This window comes from Salvelinus namaycush, chromosome 4 (assembly GCF_016432855.1).
Source record: "Salvelinus namaycush isolate Seneca chromosome 4, SaNama_1.0, whole genome shotgun sequence".
Lineage (NCBI taxonomy): Eukaryota > Metazoa > Chordata > Actinopteri > Salmoniformes > Salmonidae > Salvelinus > Salvelinus namaycush.
In genome coordinates, this window is record NC_052310.1 from 60,116,550 (window position 1) to 60,123,076 (window position 6,527).

A 6,527-nucleotide genomic window follows, 5' to 3' on the forward strand; every position below is an offset into this window, starting at 1 on the left:
AGCAAGGGCAATGATCACAAGTCAGTCATAATGTTGCTAATAGGATAGTGTATCTATTTATGTAGCAAACTAAAAACACAGAGCCTAACGTTAGCTAGCTGCTAGGAGGAAGTCATGTGATGCCATTGGAGGAGTGGGTGAGTGACTGACTTTTTCACCACATATATTTTTTCTGTGGCTACAGCTAGAGATGCTGGTGTCACTTGGTTAGCTAGCAATAACTTGAATGACTGTTATCCAGTTAGCATTTCTCTTGCGTTTGCAAATTCACTCTGGCTATCTACTCCCGATTTCAGAGCACTCTCGTCTGATTGTGCCAGAGTGCAGAATAACTAATGCATTTACGAATATGCAACACCCGCTGAATATGACCAATGTCAGTAAACGTAGGCAAACAAAAGACTAATTAGTCACGAACACTTAAGATATTATGTAAATAGCCGAACCAGCTCTGCTATGGTGTGTAAAATGGTCAGAGTGAGGTGTTCTCTCATTTGTGTCTGGAAGTAACGTTAGCTACCTAGCAAGCTAGCCAACTTTAGCCGGTTAGCTTGGGTGCTTGGTTGGAACATGCATACATTGGCAGGCAAGCTGCAGAAGGACGGGTAGGCTACAATTCCCCATTGTTTATCAGTGCAATTTTGACGGCCAACTAGCTAAAAAAGTTTGACAGGGTTTATATTATTTTCCTTTGTTATATGTATGTATGTATGTATGTATGTATGTATGTATGTATGTATGTATGTATGTATGTATGTATGTATGTATGTATGTATGTATGTATGTATGTATGTATGTATGTATGTGTATGTGTATATATATTGATCTTCCTGTTGTTGATATGCATAAGTGAGGGAGAGAGAGCCTACCTTTTCATGGTTTGAATAATAGGACTGTAAAGTTCCCAAATGTAATAGGATTCCTGTGGTGTTTACATATTTGCAGAAATCCTTTCAGGTGTACTTTGTGGCTTTTGATGAATGCTTTATAATGATCTAAAGTTACGCTGTTGCAAATGCCTGTAAACACACAGTCCAGTTCAAAGTGAATGATTGCAGGCCCGTGTGGCAAAGGGCTTGTTTGTATAAAGGCCTACTGTAGCTCTTTTAATTTAACATTTTTAGTTTTTCATTTAACTTTTACTTAACTAGGCAAGTAAGTTAAGAACAACTTTTTATTTACAGTGACGGCCAACTCTGGCCAAACCCAGACGACCCTGGGCCAACTGTGCGACGATCTATGGGACTCCCAATCACAGCCGGATGTGATACAGCCTGGATTCAAACCAGGTAATATAGTGACGCTTCTTGCACTGAAATGCAGTGCCTTAGACCTCTGCGCCTCTCGGGAGCCCAGCTCTGATTGGCTATAGTGCACCGGTCAGTGTAGACTCCGGGTTAGGACTAGACAGATATTTTTATTAGATTGTATTTACTGCCGTGTCTATAAACTGCTTTTTTACTCTCATGCTTTATTGACTGTACATGCACTCACAGACAAGAAAACAAAATATTCCCTATAACAAAAACACAACAACAAAATAACAACAGAGGTATTTTCCCATTTTCAAATGAGCAAATGTTTCTATCCTCCAAGTGGTATGCCCTTGTGTTTTCCAAAACTATTAAAACTGGTTGTGCTGTGAGTCACCTTCCACCTGTTCTTCAAAGGAAACAGCTAGGCTCTGTGGTCCATTGACTGTTATTTGATAGCAAGTAATGTGAGAGGTATTGTAAATTGGAATAATGAAATACTGTATATTCAATGCAGCACACCCATAGGTGTTCAAATGACAGACTGTTGGTAAGGGATGAGTTTCTTCGAGCTCACAGAAATGTCAACTAATTATCCACTAACCATAGCCCTAGCCTTAACCTTTTATCCTAACCTTAAGCCTTACGCGAACCTTTATTCTAATAGCAAGCATTTGCAACAACTTTGTTGATAGTATAACCATCTGTAGATTACCTGTATGGGACAATCCAAATAAAATGTAACCAAGATAACTTCTTCACAGATTTAGTTCTAACCCTAGACAATACAGCAAAATGTACAGATTTACAGCAAGTTCAAATCATAGAACAGTGCAAATGGCACTCACTGTACATATACAGTTAAAGTCAGAAGTTTACATACACTTAGGTTGGAGTCATTAAAACTCGTTTTTCAACCACTCCACAAATCTCTTGTAAACAAACTATAGTTTTGGTAAGTCGGTTAGGACATCTACTTTGTGCATGACACAAGTAATTGTTCCAACAATTGTTTACAAACAGATTATTTCAATTATAATTCACTGTATCACAATTCCAGTGGGTCAGAAGTTTACATACACTACGTTGACTGTGCCTTTAAACAGCTTGGAAAATTCAAGAAAATTATGTGACGGCTTTAGAAGCTTCTGATAGGCTAATTGACATAATTTGAGTCAATTGGATGTGTACCTGTGGATGTATTTCAAGGCCTACCTTAAAACTCAGTACCTCTTTGCTTGACATCATGGGAAAATCAAAAGAAATCAGCCAAGTCCTCAGAAAATATATTGTAGACCTCCACAAGTCTGGTTCATCCTTGGGAGCAATTTCCAAACGCCTGAATGTACCACGTTCATCTGTACAAACAATAGTACGCAAGTATAAACACCATGGGACCACACAGCCGTCATACCGCTCAGGAAGGAGACACGTTCTGTCTCCAAGAGATGAACGTACTTTGGTGCGAAAAGTGCAAATCAATCCCAGAACAACAGCAAAGGACCTTGTGAAGATGCTGGAGGAAACAGGTACAAAAGTATCTATATCCACAGTAAAACGAGTCCTATATCGACATAACTTGAAAGTCCGCTCAGCAAGGAAGAAGCCACTGCTCCAAAACCACCCTAAAAAAGCCAGACTACAGTTTACAGTTGCACATGGGGACAAAGATCGTAGGTCTGATGAAACAAAAATAGAACTGTTTGGTCATAATGACCATCGTTCTGATTGTAGGAAAAAGGGGACGCTTGCAAGCCGAAGAACACCATTCCAACCGTGAAGCACGGGGGTGGCAGCATCATGTTGTGGGGATGCTTTGCTGCAGAAGGGCCTGGTGCACTTCACAAAACAGATGGCATCATGAGGGAAGAAAATTAAGTGGCTATATTGAAGCAACATCTCAAGACATTAGTCAGGAAGTTCAAGCTTGGTTGCAAATGGGTCTTCCAAATGGACAATGACCCCAAGCATACTTCAAAAGTTGTGGCAAAATGGCTTAAGGACAACAAAGTCAAGGTATTGGAGTGGTCATCACAAGGCCCTGACCTCAATTCTTTAGAAAATTTGTGGGCAGTCCTGAAAAAGCGTGTGCGAGCAAGGAGGCCTTCAAACCTGACTCAGTTACACCAGCTCTGTCAGGAGGAATGGGCCAAAATTCACTCAACTTATTGTTGGAAGCTTTGTTGAAGGCTACCCAAAACGTTTGACCCAAGTAAAACAATTTAAAGGCAATGCTACAAAATACTAATTGAGTGTATGTAAACTTCTGACCCTCTGGGAATGTGATGAATGAAATTAAAGCTGAAATAAATAATTATCTCTGCTATTATTCTGACATTTCACATTCTTAAAATAAAGTGGTGATCCTAAATGACCTAAGACAGGGAAATCTTCCAGGATTAAATGTCAGGAATTGTGAAAAACTGAGTTTAAATGTATTTGGCTAAGGTGTATGTAAACTTCCGACTTCAACTGTACATCATAAATGGGTGAAATATTAATAGAACAACCTTTATAGAAGCTGCTTTCGTACATTCAAATCGGACATACAATAGAAATCTATATATTTTTATATACATGTCATTTTTTGTGTGTAGAAGAAGAAACAATTACATCAATAATGTACACGTTCTTCTTTTTTATCTCCCCATGACTTGCGGCATTTAAAGGGTCAATCTGAAAATTGACACATCCATTTTTGGACTTTTAAATTCATAATTTATACCCTTTGATTCATGAATATAACATATAAATGCTTAATGAGCATATTTCAATGGTCGTACCCCATCAGAAACCCGAAATCTGGTTTTCCTACCTTGTTTGTCAACAATTTAATTGTAAACAAACACTGTATAGCCTCAAAATATTGTTAAAAATAAAATGTTGATATCCTGGATGGTCAGTCCTTGCATCCATCTATGAATTTGATAATGCTTTCATTTCTCAAGCCCCATGACTCAGCTGTTTACCAAACCAGTGGCAAGGTTTGCTTTGTTATTGTTTCAATTGCAGATTGCCCCTTTTAAGTACACACATGTACAGTACAATTGTTTGTTGTTGCCTTGTACAGCGCCAGCACAGAAAATACATTACAGCGTTCATTTTATGATTTTTTTCCGGTGTATAGTAAACTCTGGGCTCGATTCCGACCTAGGAAATTACGCCTTTCGTATGCACGCCTTTCCTACGCACTTCTCAGTAGTTGGTATTCAGACTTAACTTATAAAGGTGCGTAACGGGCTTTGCAGGTGTGGTTCCCTTGCGCGCACTGAATAAATGTAATTCTACTGCTGAAAACCCTCCCACTGTCTGTAGGGTTCAAGCCGTTATGGCTTGGTCTGCGCTCCGCTCCATAACGATTTAAGTAGCCTACATGTTGTTTTTATATTATCAATTGTTACAAATTCTCCTCAGCAACATCCACATGGCTGTGATGGTGTTTACAGAGGACGCAAATGAAGGTACACAAAAAAAATTCATTAAATGGAATTTAAGCTATACCAACTAAAGGGAACTAACAGGAATTTTGCAGTTGAATATGTGTTGTTATTAGGCCTACTGACGGTCGATACTGATAGTGGCTAATATTTATATTGTTGGAAATAAGAAACAAAGAAAGTCGAGGTAGCCTATAATCAAGACATTCGAGAGTGCCCATCCCAAGTTAAAAGTCTGTACAATTTAAATTCTGCTTAAGGGCACAGCATTTCAAAAACTTTAATGTGGGAAAGTTGATATGTTGATATACTTTAGTTTGCTGTGTTGGAGACTATTTGACATGAGCCCGTTTTAGTTGCATAATGAGTCCGTATATACAGTGGGGCAAAAAAGTATTTAGTCAGCCACCAATTGTGCAAGTTCTCACACTTAAAAAGATGAGAGAGGCCTGTAATTTTCATCATAGGTACACTTCAACTATGACAGACAAAATGAGAAAAAAAAATCCAGAAAATCACATTGTAGGATTTTTTATGAATTTATTTGCAAATTATGGTGGAAAATAAGTATTTGGTCACCTACAAACAAGCAAGATTTCTGGCTCTCACAGACCTGTAACTTCTTCTTTAAGAGGCTCCTGTCCTCCACTCGTTACCTGTATTAATGGCACCTGTTTGAACTTGTTATCAGTATAAAAGACACCTGTCCACAACCTCAAACAGTCACACTCCAAACTCCACTATGGCCAAGACCAAAGAGCTGTCAAAGGACACCAGAAACAAAATTGTAGACCTGCACCAGGCTGGGAAGACTGAATCTGCAATAGATAAGCAGCTTGGTTTGAAGAAATCAACTGTTGGAGCAATTATTAGGAAATTGAAGACATACAAGACCACTGATAATCTCCCTCGATCTGGGGCTCCACGCAAGATCTCACCCCGTGGGGTCAAAATGATCACAAGAACGGTGAGCAAAAATCCCAGAACCACACGGGGGGACCTAGTGAATGACCTGCAGAGAGCTGGGACCAAAGTAACAAAGCCTACCATCAGTAACACACTACGCCGCCAGGGACTCAAATCCTGCAGTGCCAGACGTGTCCCCCTGCTTAAGCCAGTACATGTCCAGGCCCGTCTGAAGTTTGCTAGAGAGCATTTGGATGATCCAGAAGAAGATTGGGAGAATGTCATATGGTCAGACGAAACCAAAATATAACTTTTTGGTAAAAACTCAACTCGTCGTGTTTGGAGGACAAAGAATGCTGAGTTGCATCCAAAGAACACCATACCTACTGTGAAGCATGGGGGTGGAAACATCATGCTTTGGGGCTGTTTTTCTGCAAAGGGACCAGGACGACTGATCCGTGTAAAGGAAAGAATGAATGGGGCCATGTATCGTGAGATTTTGAGTGAAAACCTCCTTCCATCAGCAAGGGCATTGAAGATGAAATGTGGCTGGGTCTTTCAGCATGACAATGATCCCAAACACACCGCCCGGGCAACGAAGGAGTGGCTTCGTAAGAAGCATTTCAAGGTCCTGGAGTGGCCTAGCCAGTCTCCAGATCTCAACCCCATAGAAAATCTTTGGAGGGAGTTGAAAGTCCGTGTTGCCCAGCAACAGCCCCAAAACATCACTGCTCTAGAGGAGATCTTCATGGAGGAATGGGCCAAAATACCAGCAACAGTGTGTGAAAACCTTGTGAAGACTTACAGAAAACGTTTGACCTCTGTCATTGCCAACAAAGGGTATATAACAAAGTATTGAGATAAACTTTTGTTATTGACCAAATACTTATTTTCCACCATAATTTGCAAACAAAAAACATCCAGTCAGCAG